The sequence below is a fragment of the Argiope bruennichi genome, chromosome 7, assembly GCF_947563725.1.
Source record: "Argiope bruennichi chromosome 7, qqArgBrue1.1, whole genome shotgun sequence".
Taxonomy (NCBI): Eukaryota; Metazoa; Arthropoda; class Arachnida; order Araneae; family Araneidae; genus Argiope; species Argiope bruennichi.
In genome coordinates this window covers 83,216,176-83,230,047 of record NC_079157.1, presented here as the reverse complement: position 1 = coordinate 83,230,047, position 13,872 = coordinate 83,216,176, and the positions used below count along the sequence as shown (strand labels likewise).

The following is a 13,872-nucleotide window of genomic DNA, read 5'->3' as shown; positions in this document are numbered from 1 at the left end:
ACAAGTAGTCGTGGCCGAGTGGTTAAGGCGATAGACTCGAAATCCATTGGGATATTCCCGCGTAGGTTTGAATCCTACCGATTGCGTTGCTTTTACTTTTTTGTGTCTGTAATAATTATTGTAATCGTGATAATGATAATTAAGGAACAAAACAAGCAGTCGTGGCCGAGTGGTTAAGGCGATGGACTCGAAATCCATTGGGATATTCCCACGTAGGTTCGAATCCTACCGATTGCGTTGCTTTTACTTTCTTGTGTCCGTAATAATTATTGTAATCGTGATAATGATAATTAAGGAACAAAACAAGCAGTCGTGGCCGAGTGGTTAAGGCGATGGACTCGAAATCAATTGGGATATTCCCGCGTAGATTCGAATCCTACCGATTGAGTTGCTTTTACTTTCTTGTGTCCGTAATAATTATTGTAATCGTGATAATGATAATTAAGGAACAAGACAAGCAGTCGTGGCCGAGTGGTTAAGGCGATGGACTCGAAATCCATTGGGATATTCCCGCGTAGGTTCGAATCCTACCGATTGCGTTGCTTTTACTTTCTTTTGTCCGTAATAATTATTGTAATCCTGATAATGATAATTAAGGAACAAAACAAGCAGTCGTGGCCGAGTGGTTAAGGCGATGGACTCGAAATCCATTGGGATATTCCCGCGTAGGTTCTAATCCTACCGATTGCGTGTCTTTTACTTTGTTGTGTCCGTAATAATTATTGTAATCGTTATAATGATATTTAAGGAACAAAACAAGCAGTCGTGGCGGAGTGGTTAAGGCGATGGACTCGAAATCCATTGGGATATTCCCGCGTAGGTTCGAATCCTACCGATTGCGTTGCTTTTACTTTCTTGTGTCCGTAATAATTATTGTAATCGTGATAATGATATTTAAGGAACAAAACAAGCAGTCGTGGCCGAGTGGTTAAGGCGATGGACTCGAAATCCATTGGGATATTCCCGCGTAGGTTCGAATCCTACCGATTGCGGTGCTTTTACTTTCTTGTGTCCGTAATAATTATTGTAATCGTGATAATGATATTTAGGGAACAATAAAAGCAGTCGTGGCCGAGTTGTTAAGGCGATGGACTCGAAATCCATTGGGATATTCCCGCGTAGGTTCGAATCCTACCGATTGCGTTGCTTTTACTTTCTTGCGTCCGTAATAATTATTGTAATCGTGATAATGATATTTAAGGAACAAAACAAGCAGTTGTGGCCGAGTGGTTAAGGCGATGGACTCGAAATCCATTTGGATATTCCCGCGTAGATTCGAATCCTACCGATTGCGTTGCTTTTACTTTCTTGTGTCCGTAATAATTATTGTAATGGTGATAATGATATTTAAGGAACAAAGCAAGTAGTCGTGGCCGAGTGGTTAAGGCGATGGACTCGAAATCCATTGGGATATTCCCGCGTAGGTTCGAATCCTACCGATTGCGTTGCTTTTACTTTCTTGTGTCCGTAATAATTATTGTAATCGTGATAATGATAATTAAGGAACAAAACAAGCAGTCGTGGCCGAGTGGTTAAGGCGATGGACTCGAAAACCATTGGGATATTCCCGCGTAGGTTCGAATCCTACCGATTGCGTTGCTTTTACTTTCTTGTGTCCGTAATAATTATTGTAATCTTGATAATGATATTTAAGGAACAAAACAAGCAGTCGTGGCCGAGTTGTTAAGGCGATGGACTCGAAAACCATTGGGATATTCCCGCGTAGGTTCGAATCCTACCGATTGCGTTGCTTTTACTTTCTTGTGTCCGTAATAATTATTGTAATCGTGATAATGATATTTAAGGAACAAAACAAGCAGTCGTGGCCGAGTGGTTAAGGCGATGGACTCGAAATCCATTGGGATATTCCTGCGTAGGTTCGAATCCTACCGATTGCGTTGCTTTTACTTTCTTGTGTCCGTAATAATTATTGTAATCGTGATAATGATAATTAAGGAACAAAAGAAGCAGTCGTGGCCGAGTGGATAAGGCGATGGACTCGAAATCGATTGGGATATTCCCGCGTAGGTTCGAATCCTACCGATTGCGTTGCTTTTACTTTCTTGTGTCCGTAATAATTATTGTAATCGTGATAATGATAATTAAGGAACAAAACAAGCAGTCGTGGCAGAGTGGTTAAGGCGATGGACTCGAAATCCATTGGGATATTCCCGCGTAGGTTCGAATCCTACCGATTGCGTTGCTTTTACTTTCTTGTGTCCGTAATAATTATTGTAATCGTGATAATGATAATTAAGGAACAAAAGAAGCAGTCGTGGCCGAGTGGATAAGGCGATGGACTCGAAATCGATTGGGATATTCCCGCGTAGGTTCGAATCCTACCGATTGCGTTGCTTTTACTTTCTTGTGTCCGTAATAATTATTGTAATCGTGATAATGATAATTAAGGAACAAAACAAGCAGTCGTGGCAGAGTGGTTAAGGCGATGGACTCGAAATCCATTGGGATATTCCCGCGTAGGTTCGAATCCTACCGATTGCGTTGCTTTTACTTTCTTGTGTCCGTAATAATTATTGTAATCGTGATAATGATATTTAAGGAACAAAACAAGCAGTCGTGGCCGAGTGGTTAAGGCGATGGACTCGACATCCATTGGGATATTCCCGCGTAGGTTCGAATCCTACCGATTGCGTTGCTTTTACTTTCTTGTGTCCGTAATAATTATTGTAATCGTGATAATGATAATTAAGGAACAAAACAAGCAGTCGTGGCAGAGTGGTTAAGGCGATGGACTCGAAATCCATTGGGATATTCCCGCGTAGGTTCGAATCCTACCGATTGCGTTGCTTTTACTTTCTTGTGTCCGTAATAATTATTGTAATCGTGATAATGATAATTAAGGAACAAAACAAGCAGTCGTGGCAGAGTGGTTAAGGCGATGGACTCGAAATCGATTGGGATATTCCCGCGTAGGTTCGAATCCTACCGATTGCGTTGCTTTTACTTTCTTGTGTCCGTAATAATTATTGTAATCGTGATAATGATAATTAAGGAACAAAACAAGCAGTCGTGGCCGAGTGGTTAAGGCGATGGACTCGAAATCCATTGGGATATTCCCGCGTAGGTTCGAATCCTACCGATTGCGTTGCTTTTACTTTCTTGTGTCCGTAATAATTATTGTAATCGTGATAATGATAATTAAGGAACAAAACAAGCAGTCGTGGCAGAGTGGTTAAGGCGGTGGACTCGAAATCCATTGAGATATTCCCGCGTAGGTTCGAATCCTACCGATTGCGTTGCTTTTACTTTCTTGTGTCCGTAATAATTATTGTAATCTTGATAATGATATTTAAGGAACAAAACAAGCAGTCGTGGCCGAGTTGTTAAGGCGATGGACTCGAAAACCATTGGGATATTCCCGCGTAGGTTCGAATCCTACCGATTGCGTTGCTTTTACTTTCTTGTGTCCGTAATAATTATTGTAATCGTGATAATGATATTTAAGGAACAAAACAAGCAGTCGTGGCCGAGTGGTTAAGGCGATGGACTCGAAATCCATTGGGATATTCCTGCGTAGGTTCGAATCCTACCGATTGCGTTGCTTTTACTTTCTTGTGTCCGTAATAATTATTGTAATCGTGATAATGATAATTAAGGAACAAAAGAAGCAGTCGTGGCCGAGTGGATAAGGCGATGGACTCGAAATCGATTGGGATATTCCCGCGTAGGTTCGAATCCTACCGATTGCGTTGCTTTTACTTTCTTGTGTCCGTAATAATTATTGTAATCGTGATAATGATAATTAAGGAACAAAACAAGCAGTCGTGGCAGAGTGGTTAAGGCGATGGACTCGAAATCCATTGGGATATTCCCGCGTAGGTTCGAATCCTACCGATTGCGTTGCTTTTACTTTCTTGTGTCCGTAATAATTATTGTAATCGTGATAATGATAATTAAGGAACAAAAGAAGCAGTCGTGGCCGAGTGGATAAGGCGATGGACTCGAAATCGATTGGGATATTCCCGCGTAGGTTCGAATCCTACCGATTGCGTTGCTTTTACTTTCTTGTGTCCGTAATAATTATTGTAATCGTGATAATGATAATTAAGGAACAAAACAAGCAGTCGTGGCAGAGTGGTTAAGGCGATGGACTCGAAATCCATTGGGATATTCCCGCGTAGGTTCGAATCCTACCGATTGCGTTGCTTTTACTTTCTTGTGTCCGTAATAATTATTGTAATCGTGATAATGATATTTAAGGAACAAAACAAGCAGTCGTGGCCGAGTGGTTAAGGCGATGGACTCGACATCCATTGGGATATTCCCGCGTAGGTTCGAATCCTACCGATTGCGTTGCTTTTACTTTCTTGTGTCCGTAATAATTATTGTAATCGTGATAATGATAATTAAGGAACAAAAGAAGCAGTCGTGGCCGAGTGGATAAGGCGATGGACTCGAAATCGATTGGGATATTCCCGCGTAGGTTCGAATCCTACCGATTGCGTTGCTTTTACTTTCTTGTGTCCGTAATAATTATTGTAATCGTGATAATGATAATTAAGGAACAAAAGAAGCAGTCGTGGCAGAGTGGTTAAGGCGATGGACTCGAAATCCATTGGGATATTCCCGCGTAGGTTCGAATCCTACCGATTGCGTTGCTTTTACTTTCTTGTGTCCGTAATAATTATTGTAATCGTGATAATGATAATTAAGGAACAAAAGAAGCAGTCGTGGCCGAGTGGATAAGGCGATGGACTCGAAATCGATTGGGATATTCCCGCGTAGGTTCGAATCCTACCGATTGCGTTGCTTTTACTTTCTTGTGTCCGTAATAATTATTGTAATCGTGATAATGATAATTAAGGAACAAAACAAGCAGTCGTGGCAGAGTGGTTAAGGCGATGGACTCGAAATCCATTGGGATATTCCCGCGTAGGTTCGAATCCTACCGATTGCGTTGCTTTTACTTTCTTGCGTCCGTAATAATTATTGTAATCGTGATAATGATATTTAAGGAACAAAACAAGCAGTTGTGGCCGAGTGGTTAAGGCGATGGACTCGAAATCCATTGGGATATTCCCGCGTAGGTTCGAATCCTACCGATTGCGTTGCTTTTACTTTCTTGTGTCCGTAATAATTATTGTAATCGTGATAATGATATTTAAGGAACAAAACAAGCAGTCGTGGCCGAGTGGGTAAGGCGATGGACTCGAAATCCGTTGGGATGTTAACAAGTAGGTTCGAATCCTACCAATTGCGTTGCTTTTACTTTCTTGTGTCCGTAATAATTATTGTAATCGTGATAATGATAATTAAGGAACAAAAGAAGCAGTCGTGGCCGAGTGGATAAGGCGATGGACTCGAAATCGATTGGGATATTCCCGCGTAGGTTCGAATCCTACCGATTGCGTTGCTTTTACTTTCTTGTGTCCGTAATAATTATTGTAATCGTGATAATGATAATTAAGGAACAAAACAAGCAGTCGTGGCCGAGTGGTTAAGGCGATGGACTCGACATCCATTGGGATATTCCCGCGTAGGTTCGAATCCTACCGATTGCGTTGCTTTTACTTTCTTGTGTCCGTAATAATTATTGTAATCGTGATAATGATATTTAAGGAACAAAACAAGCAGTCGTGGCCGAGTGGGTAAGGCGATGGACTCGAAATCCGTTGGGATGTTAACAAGTAGGTTCGAATCCTACCGATTGCGTTGCTTTTACTTTCTTGTGTCCGTAATAATTATTGTAATCGTGATAATGATAATTAAGGAACAAAACAAGCAGTCGTGGCCGAGTGGTTAAGGCGATGGACTCGACATCCATTGGGATATTCCCGCGTAGGTTCGAATCCTACCGATTGCGTTGCTTTTACTTTCTTGTGTCCGTAATAATTATTGTAATCGTGATAATGATATTTAAGGAACAAAACAAGCAGTCGTGGCCGAGTGGGTAAGGCGATGGACTCGAAATCCGTTGGGATGTTAACAAGTAGGTTCGAATCCTACCGATTGCGTTGCTTTTACTTTCTTGTGTCCGTAATAATTATTGTAATCGTGATAATGATAATTAAGGAACAAAACAAGCAGTCGTGGCCGAGTGGTTAAGGCGATGGACTCGACATCCATTGGGATATTCCCGCGTAGGTTCGAATCCTACCGATTGCGTTGCTTTTACTTTCTTGTGTCCGTAATAATTATTGTAATCGTGATAATGATATTTAAGGAACAAAACAAGCAGTCGTGGCCGAGTGGGTAAGGCGATGGACTCGAAATCCGTTGGGATGTTAACAAGTAGGTTCGAATCCTACCGATTGCGTTGCTTTTACTTTCTTGTGTCCGTAATAATTATTGTAATCGTGATAATGATAATTAAGGAACAAAAGAAGCAGTCGTGGCCGAGTGGATAAGGCGATGGACTCGAAATCGATTGGGATATTCCCGCGTAGGTTCGAATCCTACCGATTGCGTTGCTTTTACTTTCTTGTGTCCGTAATAATTATTGTAATCGTGATAATGATAATTAAGGAACAAAACAAGCAGTCGTGGCAGAGTGGTTAAGGCGATGGACTCGAAATCCATTGGGATATTCCCGCGTAGGTTCGAATCCTACCGATTGCGTTGCTTTTACTTTCTTGTGTCCGTAATAATTATTGTAATCGTGATAATGATAATTAAGGAACAAAACAAGCAGTCGTGGCAGAGTGGTTAAGGCGATGGACTCGAAATCCATTGGGATATTCCCGCGTAGGTTCGAATCCTACCGATTGCGTTGCTTTTACTTTCTTGTGTCCGTAATAATTATTGTAATCGTGATAATGATATTTAAGGAACAAAACAAGCAGTTGTGGCCGAGTGGTTAAGGCGATGGACTCGAAATCCATTGGGATATTCCCGCGTAGGTTCGAATCCTACCGATTGCGTTGCTTTTACTTTCTTGTGTCCGTAATAATTATTGTAATCGTGATAATGATATTTAAGGAACAAAACAAGCAGTCGTGGCCGAGTGGGTAAGGCGATGGACTCGAAATCCGTTGGGATGTTAACAAGTAGGTTCGAATCCTACCGATTGCGTTGCTTTTACTTTCTTGTGTCCGTAATAATTATTGTAATCGTGATAATGATATTTAAGGAACAAAACAAGTAGTCGTGGCCGAGTGGTTAAGGCGATGGACTCGAAATCCATTGGGATATTCCCGCGTAGGTTCGAATCCTACCGATTGCGTTGCTTTTACTTTCTTGTGTCCGTAATAATTATTGTAATCGTGATAATGATATTTAAGGAACAAAAGAAGCAGGCGTGGCCGAGTGGTTACGGCGATGGACTCGAAATCCATTGGGATATTCCCGCGTGGGTTCGAATCCTACCGATTGCGTTGCTTTTACTTTCTTGTGTCCGTAATAATTATTGTAATCGTGATAATGATAATTAAGGAACAAAACAAGCAGTCGTGGCCGAGTGGTTAAGGCGATGGACTCGAAATCCATTTGGATGTTCCCGCGTAGGTTCAAATCCTACCGATTGCGTTGCTTTTACTTTCTTGTGTCCGTAATAGTTATTGTAATCGTCATAATGATAATTATGGAACAAAACAAGCAGTCGTGGCCGAGTGGGTAAGGTGATGGACTCGAAATCCGTTGGGATGTTAACAAGTAGGTTTGGTTCCTACCGATTGCGTAGCTTTTACTTTCTTGTGTCCGTAATAATTATTGTAATCGTGATAATAATAATTAAGGAACAAAACAAGCAGTCGTGGCCGAGTGGTTAAGGCGATGGACTCGAAATCCATTTGGATGTTCCCGCGTAGGTTCGAATCCTACCGATTGCGTTGCTTTTACTTTCTTGTGTCCGTAATAATTATTGTAATCGTGATAATGATATTTAAGGAACAAAACAAGTAGTCGTGGCCGAGTGGTTAAGGCGATGGACTCGAAATCCATTGGGATATTCCCGCGTAGGTTCGAATCCTACCGATTGCGTTGCTTTTACTTTCTTGTGTCCGTAATAATTATTGTAATCGTGATAATGATAATTAAGGAACAAAACAAGCAGTCGTGGCCGAGTGGGTAAGGCGATGGACTCGAAATCCGTTGGGATGTTAAGAAGTAGGTTTGGTTCCTACCGATTGCGTAGCTTTTACTTACTTGTGTCCGTAATAACTATTGTTATCTTGATAATAATAATTAAAATACAAAACAAGCAGCCGTGGCCGAGTGGTTAAAGCGATGGACTCGAAATCCATTGGGATATTCCCGCGTAGGTTCGGATCCTACCGATTGCGTTGCTTTTACTTTCTTGTGTGCGTAATAATTATTGTAATCGTGATAATAGTAAGTAAGACACATGCCGCGAGGTTAAGGTTTTATTTTTAAAATCTCGCATTTTGTGCCTTATAGTGTAGCCTAGAAACACGTGCTTTGAAAGTTTTTTTTAACTATTTGAAACCAAAACTTACAAAATTGTAGATCGCTTATCAAATTCTACTTATCCGAACAGTTGAGTTTTTTAGTTATCACACGAGACTTTACAGATCAATTTATAGTCAAATTTGAGACTGCTTTGATTTAGAATTTCATAGAAATATGAACTTCTTGTTTTAGAATTATGTACTAAAATTTATCCTTCAAGTTCATAATTTCCCAACTAAGAATAGTACCATTTGGCACTGGAATCTTCCATGGAGGCGGTAGTGAATGCAGAGAAAACAATACACTAATATTTGGTATAATTATTATGTTAGAGGGAGCATTTAAATATTCCACCTTCTGTAGGAGGTGGGTGCCCAGAAAAGGTCCAGAAATTCTAGGGGTTGAGGGCTAAAACACTTAGAAGCATGGGAATGTTGTTACCGAAGGGGTGATTGATTCTGACCAGGCAATTTCTTAGGGGCACCGAGTTAAGAAAGTTTTTCAAGATGGTAAATTAAAATTGCTATAAGTGCAAAATCATTGCTTTCATATTTTTAGTATTCTTATCAACAAAACTTTTTTAATACTACTAACCAAGTTTCCATTTGTACGCTTACTGAACAATATTGAATGCTTGAATTAGAAGTGCTGGGCTGTTTCATATTTTACTATCAATACATAGTTCCTATAAAAAATATTAAATCGGTTTGGTATTTTTAAAATTAATTTCTGAACAATTCTATTTTCCTTTTTAATCAAATTAGATTTTGATGTTGCTTACCAAATAAAATAAAATAATTTTAATAAAGAAAATAATTAATTTTACTAAAAATATGTAAGTAAATAGTTTTTACCTTTTGATTCTCTCCTCCCTTCCGCCAAAAAGATTAAAATTTACGAATCACTATGAAGAAAAAGTGTAAAAGCAAATGCAAATACATATTTTTCACACCTCCGTTTGCCATTTTTATTTAAAAAAATTACTTGAAATGCACAAAAATTTTAATGTTTTCTTAATTAAAATTTTACATTATGTTACTCATTTATAAGTATTTTTTTGCTACTTTTGTCTGTAGCAAGATTCCCAGATTTTGGAGGGCCGCATCTAAGTTTAAGAAAATCTTGTAGTTTTATATACAGCACCATAAAAATGCATTCCTCAAAAGTGCTCGTTGTCCCTTTTTCCAATGTCTGGAAGATTTGTTAATAGTTTACTCATTGTGCTTTGATTATTAATCCTAGAAATACTCGACAACAAATTCCACTTAACTGCAAACGATTCCAGTAGAAATAAATAAGCTTTTAATGATGCATAACAAAGGGGATAGTTATTATAAATATCATTATTTATATAAATTAAACACCAGATATCAGTTTTACTTATCTATTTTGATCACATGAACAGGATATGGCAGTTCCTTTAAATTTACTTTCCAGATTTTATGGGAGATTTTTAAAGCTCATAAAAATAAAACTGATATCCTGTTTAGATATTCCGTTGGCTAAATCCCAAAATTGTCTGTAAAAGTCTTATCTTTCAGCTTCAAGCGGATTTGATGCGGTGAACTGGATATTGGAAAGGACTATTCGATTGTTTAAGGTGCTTAACAAAGTGAGGACAGAAACTTTAAAAGCATTTTTATGGTGCAGAGAAAATGATAAGAGTCATTTTAATCATGATGCTGATATGTTCACAAAAGTACATAATGATGTTTTCTTCCCGTTTTTTTATAAATCGATATCCGCTTCGTAAAACAAATTTGACTTATTGAAATTAATTTCAATAATTTATATCTATGCTAGCAGCCTTTGGCGACCAGCTTATTCATTCGGAATATTGTTTTCTATGGCTGATAAACTATTAATACAGAATGTATTTATTTAAATTTTCATTTTCAACTTATTATTTGATAAGATTGAAAAGATGAGCTTAATGGTATCGGTATATTTTTATAAATGACTGAGTGTATAAATTAAAAAATGTTTATACTTATAATGAAATCGGAAAGTGAAAATTTTATTTCGGAATTAATGTCCAAAGAAAACAGTTTTTTAAAAAAATTAAAAGAGGTAAAAGTATGTGGTTGAATGGAAGAATGAAATTAGTTTGAAATTAATCTTTATCATAAAAATATTATTTGTGATTGTGAATCGAATAAAATTTTAAAAATATTAATATTAGAGAAAATAATTTTATAGGAATGAAATTGATATAATTAAAAAAAAGATTTTTTTTTTGAGTTTTAACAAAATGCGAAATAATTTTTATAAGAAAATACTTTCTAAAACTTTTTCTGGAAAATAACAAACATTTATTTATTTTTTTAATTAACATGTATTTTAATTAATTTTTGATTTTCCATAAGTTGGAGAGTGACTTTTTTTTGTCTCGAAGAATGCTTACGGTAGGTTTCATCAAGTTTTCAAAAACGATAGCTTTCTATAAAAGACACACAGACTTTCATATATATGTAATGATATCTCTTAATTTAATTTAAATCCTAATTAATTTCCTAATTTTTATCTTAAATTTATTCATGTTACTATATTCTAATGTTTTCTCTTATTTCCTGATCCAAATCTCACATTTTTATTTAATTATTGCTACATACGCCCTGAAAAAGTTGCTCTGAGCGAAGGGATAAAAATTCCCAACATCTACGCATTCCTTTCAAAGATACCTAAGATTCCCTTTACTAAGTCGACTCTATCAAAAAAAATCCCTATCAGAATCTCTTTGTAAAAGCACTAAAAGGAAAGACTTCTGTCTCTTTTTTCTTGCCATCTGATACTTCACGACTTTGGGTATACGGGGTTGAGTATATATAAATATATATATATATATATATATACACACGCGCACAAAATTGACTATACTGTTTTTTGAAAGTATTGAAGGAATCTGTAGTCACTTAAAAATATCCATAACTACGTTTGTATGCTTATAATCTGACTCAAAAAGAGGAAATGTTTCAATATTATTGCAAAGGGCGTGAGCAATGGCCATTGAAGAGAAACGCCATTTTATCTCCAAAAATATGAAGCAAAAACAGTAAGAAAAAGGAATTTCAATTCGTTTTAACACTTCAGACAGGGGATTTCAACTTTTCGGGATTGACACTGGAGCTGAAATTAAAGAATTGTTGGGCAACAGTTTTTAGAAGTTTAATATTACCATTATTATATTTCGACAGGTTAGTCTGTTGAGCCCACGCACTCACGCATGCTTCACTCACTCACTTACTCACTCACTCACACACACACGCGCACACACACGCACACACATACACGCGCACGCACACACATACACACACACACAGACATACTCCCTCTCTCTCTCTTTCACACACTCACTCACTATCTATCCCTTTCTCTCTCTCTCTCTCTCACACACACACACACACTCACACACGGTACGCAGGTAGCAAAACATATATCTGAGGTATACACAATAACAGCACTTGCAGTTAACAGCAGCACATACGCAGAAAATCGTTATTAAATAAACACAGCAGCACAAAGAGACCAATTTACAAAGAGATAACATCAATCAAAGATATTACATTTCGACAGGTTAGTCTGTAGAGCCAAGCACGCACGCATGCTTCACTCACTCAATTACTCACTCACGCACACACACACGCGCACACACACGCACACACATACACGCGCACGCACACACATACACACACACACACACATACTCCCTCTCTCTCTTTCACACACTCACTCACTATCTATCCCTTTCTCTCTCTCTCTCTCTCTCACACACACACACACTCACACACGGTACGCAGGTAGCAAAACATATATCTGAGGTATACACAATAACAGCACTTGCAGTTAACAGCAGCACATACGCAGAAAATCGTTATTAAATAAACACAGCAGCACAAAGAGACCAATTTACAAAGAGATAACATCAATCAAAGATATTACATTTCGACAGGTTAGTCTGTAGAGCCAAGCACGCACGCATGCTTCACTCACTCAATTACTCACTCACGCACACACACACGCGCACACACACGCACACACATACACGCGCACGCACACACATACACACACACACACACATACTCCCTCTCTCTCTTTCACACACTCACTCACTATCTATCCCTTTCTCTCTCTCTCTCTCTCTCACACACACACACACTCACACACGGTACGCAGGTAGCAAAACATATATCTGAGGTATACACAATAACAGCACTTGCAGTTAACAGCAGCACATACGCAGAAAAGCGTTATTAAATAAACACAGCAGCACAAAGAGACCAATTTACAAAGAGATAATATCAATCAAAGATATTACATTTCGACAGGTTAGTCTGTAGAGCCAAGCACGCACGCATGCATTCACTCACTCATGCGCACACACACACACAAACTCATGTTTATTACAAGATAAACATTTCAAAAATACTTACGTCTATTCTCTTCGGTAGTTCTCCTTGCATAAGTGGTTGTTCGGTGAGTCACAACACTATTTATTCCTCTGTTTTATACAACCATGGGAAGAGCTGTCTTGCTGGTTGTAATGAAATGATGAGATTCTCATATTCTTGATGAGGTTCTTCTCGGATTCATGAGGAAATATCTGTCAATAAATTAAACGGATTAAAATGCATATGCATCCAGTAAAACTCTCAAATTCATTTATATACCCACACGTTTACGAGTAACAACAACAAAATTACATTTCAATACAGAGGGAGATTTTTTTATTATTTATCATTCGATGTTTCAGTCAAAAGTCATTTTAAGTTTTTTTTTCAAAGAACAACTAACTGCTAAATTTCTTTCTGTATGATTCCTACCGAATTCACAATGTCTACGACTGGCGGCAAAAAAATTCTGGATATCCTCTTTTGATTGTTCAAATCAAAACAGAAGGAAAAAAGTTCTACGAGCTTAAATCTAGTCTCCCACTGTTCATTAAGCTCTTAAGCTGCCCCGAAACAGACGCAACTGAAGACAAAGTCTTTAATTTGCGGTGGATAAAGTACTCCAGTACATCCGTCTTTAGCCCTAGGTCTACTGAATTCCTACACTTGTCCCATTCACCACCCGATAGATGTTGATTAATCCATGTCCGATAAGAGATTAACTGGAAAACCCGGAAAAGGCACCGGAAATTGGACTCTCGTCGAATCTCTGCGATCACTATTATTCCTTTTCAATGGCGGAACGAGAAAAATCCTTCTACCCCGTTCGAATTTTTTTTTCTCTCCCTCTCTTCCAAAGGGAATGAGGGATGGCGTCGAGGACCGTCCATCACTTTGATAGTGCGGCCTTGTTTTAACCGGTGGTGTGGGATGGATGGAGGATACTAATCTGGGGAAGGCATCTCCCACAGCGGATTGTAGCTGGACGTCATAAATAATGATCGTATCGCACCAGAACATTTTTCTCACTTGCGGGAGATTGCTGAGGTGGTGAGTTTTCTGTAGGTGGGAGCTATTGTTTGGAGAAGCTAGTTGAATAGCTTATCTTGGAGCAATC

The 13,872-nt window shown here is 38.4% G+C and overlaps 1 protein-coding gene and 52 non-coding genes across 53 annotated transcripts in view; all 53 read left to right on the top strand.

Moving 5' to 3' along the window:
* LOC129976125 (acetylcholine receptor subunit beta-like 1) overlaps positions 1-13,872 on the top strand; it is a 238,979-nt gene that overhangs the window by 127,525 nt on the left and 97,582 nt on the right. The window lies entirely within an intron of this gene.
* On the top strand, positions 5-86 carry Trnas-cga (transfer RNA serine (anticodon CGA)). The gene has a single exon. It is a non-coding gene; the product is annotated as a tRNA-Ser (tRNA).
* Trnas-cga (transfer RNA serine (anticodon CGA)) lies at positions 156-237 on the top strand. Its single transcript has one exon. It is a non-coding gene; the product is annotated as a tRNA-Ser (tRNA).
* On the top strand, positions 307-388 carry Trnas-cga (transfer RNA serine (anticodon CGA)). Its single transcript has one exon. It is a non-coding gene; the product is annotated as a tRNA-Ser (tRNA).
* On the top strand, positions 458-539 carry Trnas-cga (transfer RNA serine (anticodon CGA)). Its single transcript has one exon. It is a non-coding gene; the product is annotated as a tRNA-Ser (tRNA).
* On the top strand, positions 609-690 carry Trnas-cga (transfer RNA serine (anticodon CGA)). Its single transcript has one exon. It is a non-coding gene; the product is annotated as a tRNA-Ser (tRNA).
* On the top strand, positions 760-841 carry Trnas-cga (transfer RNA serine (anticodon CGA)). Its single transcript has one exon. It is a non-coding gene; the product is annotated as a tRNA-Ser (tRNA).
* Positions 911-992, top strand: Trnas-cga (transfer RNA serine (anticodon CGA)). The gene has a single exon. It is a non-coding gene; the product is annotated as a tRNA-Ser (tRNA).
* Positions 1,062-1,143, top strand: Trnas-cga (transfer RNA serine (anticodon CGA)). Its single transcript has one exon. It is a non-coding gene; the product is annotated as a tRNA-Ser (tRNA).
* On the top strand, positions 1,213-1,294 carry Trnas-cga (transfer RNA serine (anticodon CGA)). Its single transcript has one exon. It is a non-coding gene; the product is annotated as a tRNA-Ser (tRNA).
* Trnas-cga (transfer RNA serine (anticodon CGA)) lies at positions 1,364-1,445 on the top strand. Its single transcript has one exon. It is a non-coding gene; the product is annotated as a tRNA-Ser (tRNA).
* Trnas-cga (transfer RNA serine (anticodon CGA)) lies at positions 1,515-1,596 on the top strand. Its single transcript has one exon. It is a non-coding gene; the product is annotated as a tRNA-Ser (tRNA).
* On the top strand, positions 1,666-1,747 carry Trnas-cga (transfer RNA serine (anticodon CGA)). Its single transcript has one exon. It is a non-coding gene; the product is annotated as a tRNA-Ser (tRNA).
* Positions 1,817-1,898, top strand: Trnas-cga (transfer RNA serine (anticodon CGA)). Its single transcript has one exon. It is a non-coding gene; the product is annotated as a tRNA-Ser (tRNA).
* Trnas-cga (transfer RNA serine (anticodon CGA)) lies at positions 1,968-2,049 on the top strand. Its single transcript has one exon. It is a non-coding gene; the product is annotated as a tRNA-Ser (tRNA).
* Trnas-cga (transfer RNA serine (anticodon CGA)) lies at positions 2,119-2,200 on the top strand. The gene has a single exon. It is a non-coding gene; the product is annotated as a tRNA-Ser (tRNA).
* On the top strand, positions 2,270-2,351 carry Trnas-cga (transfer RNA serine (anticodon CGA)). Its single transcript has one exon. It is a non-coding gene; the product is annotated as a tRNA-Ser (tRNA).
* On the top strand, positions 2,421-2,502 carry Trnas-cga (transfer RNA serine (anticodon CGA)). The gene has a single exon. It is a non-coding gene; the product is annotated as a tRNA-Ser (tRNA).
* Positions 2,572-2,653, top strand: Trnas-cga (transfer RNA serine (anticodon CGA)). Its single transcript has one exon. It is a non-coding gene; the product is annotated as a tRNA-Ser (tRNA).
* Trnas-cga (transfer RNA serine (anticodon CGA)) lies at positions 2,723-2,804 on the top strand. The gene has a single exon. It is a non-coding gene; the product is annotated as a tRNA-Ser (tRNA).
* On the top strand, positions 2,874-2,955 carry Trnas-cga (transfer RNA serine (anticodon CGA)). The gene has a single exon. It is a non-coding gene; the product is annotated as a tRNA-Ser (tRNA).
* On the top strand, positions 3,025-3,106 carry Trnas-cga (transfer RNA serine (anticodon CGA)). The gene has a single exon. It is a non-coding gene; the product is annotated as a tRNA-Ser (tRNA).
* Trnas-cga (transfer RNA serine (anticodon CGA)) lies at positions 3,176-3,257 on the top strand. The gene has a single exon. It is a non-coding gene; the product is annotated as a tRNA-Ser (tRNA).
* Positions 3,327-3,408, top strand: Trnas-cga (transfer RNA serine (anticodon CGA)). The gene has a single exon. It is a non-coding gene; the product is annotated as a tRNA-Ser (tRNA).
* Positions 3,478-3,559, top strand: Trnas-cga (transfer RNA serine (anticodon CGA)). Its single transcript has one exon. It is a non-coding gene; the product is annotated as a tRNA-Ser (tRNA).
* Trnas-cga (transfer RNA serine (anticodon CGA)) lies at positions 3,629-3,710 on the top strand. Its single transcript has one exon. It is a non-coding gene; the product is annotated as a tRNA-Ser (tRNA).
* Positions 3,780-3,861, top strand: Trnas-cga (transfer RNA serine (anticodon CGA)). Its single transcript has one exon. It is a non-coding gene; the product is annotated as a tRNA-Ser (tRNA).
* On the top strand, positions 3,931-4,012 carry Trnas-cga (transfer RNA serine (anticodon CGA)). The gene has a single exon. It is a non-coding gene; the product is annotated as a tRNA-Ser (tRNA).
* Positions 4,082-4,163, top strand: Trnas-cga (transfer RNA serine (anticodon CGA)). The gene has a single exon. It is a non-coding gene; the product is annotated as a tRNA-Ser (tRNA).
* On the top strand, positions 4,233-4,314 carry Trnas-cga (transfer RNA serine (anticodon CGA)). The gene has a single exon. It is a non-coding gene; the product is annotated as a tRNA-Ser (tRNA).
* Trnas-cga (transfer RNA serine (anticodon CGA)) lies at positions 4,384-4,465 on the top strand. The gene has a single exon. It is a non-coding gene; the product is annotated as a tRNA-Ser (tRNA).
* On the top strand, positions 4,535-4,616 carry Trnas-cga (transfer RNA serine (anticodon CGA)). Its single transcript has one exon. It is a non-coding gene; the product is annotated as a tRNA-Ser (tRNA).
* Trnas-cga (transfer RNA serine (anticodon CGA)) lies at positions 4,686-4,767 on the top strand. The gene has a single exon. It is a non-coding gene; the product is annotated as a tRNA-Ser (tRNA).
* Trnas-cga (transfer RNA serine (anticodon CGA)) lies at positions 4,837-4,918 on the top strand. Its single transcript has one exon. It is a non-coding gene; the product is annotated as a tRNA-Ser (tRNA).
* Positions 4,988-5,069, top strand: Trnas-cga (transfer RNA serine (anticodon CGA)). The gene has a single exon. It is a non-coding gene; the product is annotated as a tRNA-Ser (tRNA).
* Positions 5,290-5,371, top strand: Trnas-cga (transfer RNA serine (anticodon CGA)). Its single transcript has one exon. It is a non-coding gene; the product is annotated as a tRNA-Ser (tRNA).
* Trnas-cga (transfer RNA serine (anticodon CGA)) lies at positions 5,441-5,522 on the top strand. Its single transcript has one exon. It is a non-coding gene; the product is annotated as a tRNA-Ser (tRNA).
* Positions 5,592-5,673, top strand: Trnas-cga (transfer RNA serine (anticodon CGA)). The gene has a single exon. It is a non-coding gene; the product is annotated as a tRNA-Ser (tRNA).
* Trnas-cga (transfer RNA serine (anticodon CGA)) lies at positions 5,743-5,824 on the top strand. The gene has a single exon. It is a non-coding gene; the product is annotated as a tRNA-Ser (tRNA).
* Trnas-cga (transfer RNA serine (anticodon CGA)) lies at positions 5,894-5,975 on the top strand. The gene has a single exon. It is a non-coding gene; the product is annotated as a tRNA-Ser (tRNA).
* Positions 6,045-6,126, top strand: Trnas-cga (transfer RNA serine (anticodon CGA)). The gene has a single exon. It is a non-coding gene; the product is annotated as a tRNA-Ser (tRNA).
* Trnas-cga (transfer RNA serine (anticodon CGA)) lies at positions 6,196-6,277 on the top strand. Its single transcript has one exon. It is a non-coding gene; the product is annotated as a tRNA-Ser (tRNA).
* Positions 6,347-6,428, top strand: Trnas-cga (transfer RNA serine (anticodon CGA)). The gene has a single exon. It is a non-coding gene; the product is annotated as a tRNA-Ser (tRNA).
* Trnas-cga (transfer RNA serine (anticodon CGA)) lies at positions 6,498-6,579 on the top strand. Its single transcript has one exon. It is a non-coding gene; the product is annotated as a tRNA-Ser (tRNA).
* Trnas-cga (transfer RNA serine (anticodon CGA)) lies at positions 6,649-6,730 on the top strand. The gene has a single exon. It is a non-coding gene; the product is annotated as a tRNA-Ser (tRNA).
* Positions 6,800-6,881, top strand: Trnas-cga (transfer RNA serine (anticodon CGA)). The gene has a single exon. It is a non-coding gene; the product is annotated as a tRNA-Ser (tRNA).
* On the top strand, positions 6,951-7,032 carry Trnas-cga (transfer RNA serine (anticodon CGA)). The gene has a single exon. It is a non-coding gene; the product is annotated as a tRNA-Ser (tRNA).
* On the top strand, positions 7,102-7,183 carry Trnas-cga (transfer RNA serine (anticodon CGA)). Its single transcript has one exon. It is a non-coding gene; the product is annotated as a tRNA-Ser (tRNA).
* Trnas-cga (transfer RNA serine (anticodon CGA)) lies at positions 7,253-7,334 on the top strand. The gene has a single exon. It is a non-coding gene; the product is annotated as a tRNA-Ser (tRNA).
* Positions 7,404-7,485, top strand: Trnas-cga (transfer RNA serine (anticodon CGA)). Its single transcript has one exon. It is a non-coding gene; the product is annotated as a tRNA-Ser (tRNA).
* Trnas-cga (transfer RNA serine (anticodon CGA)) lies at positions 7,706-7,787 on the top strand. The gene has a single exon. It is a non-coding gene; the product is annotated as a tRNA-Ser (tRNA).
* On the top strand, positions 7,857-7,938 carry Trnas-cga (transfer RNA serine (anticodon CGA)). Its single transcript has one exon. It is a non-coding gene; the product is annotated as a tRNA-Ser (tRNA).
* Trnas-cga (transfer RNA serine (anticodon CGA)) lies at positions 8,159-8,240 on the top strand. The gene has a single exon. It is a non-coding gene; the product is annotated as a tRNA-Ser (tRNA).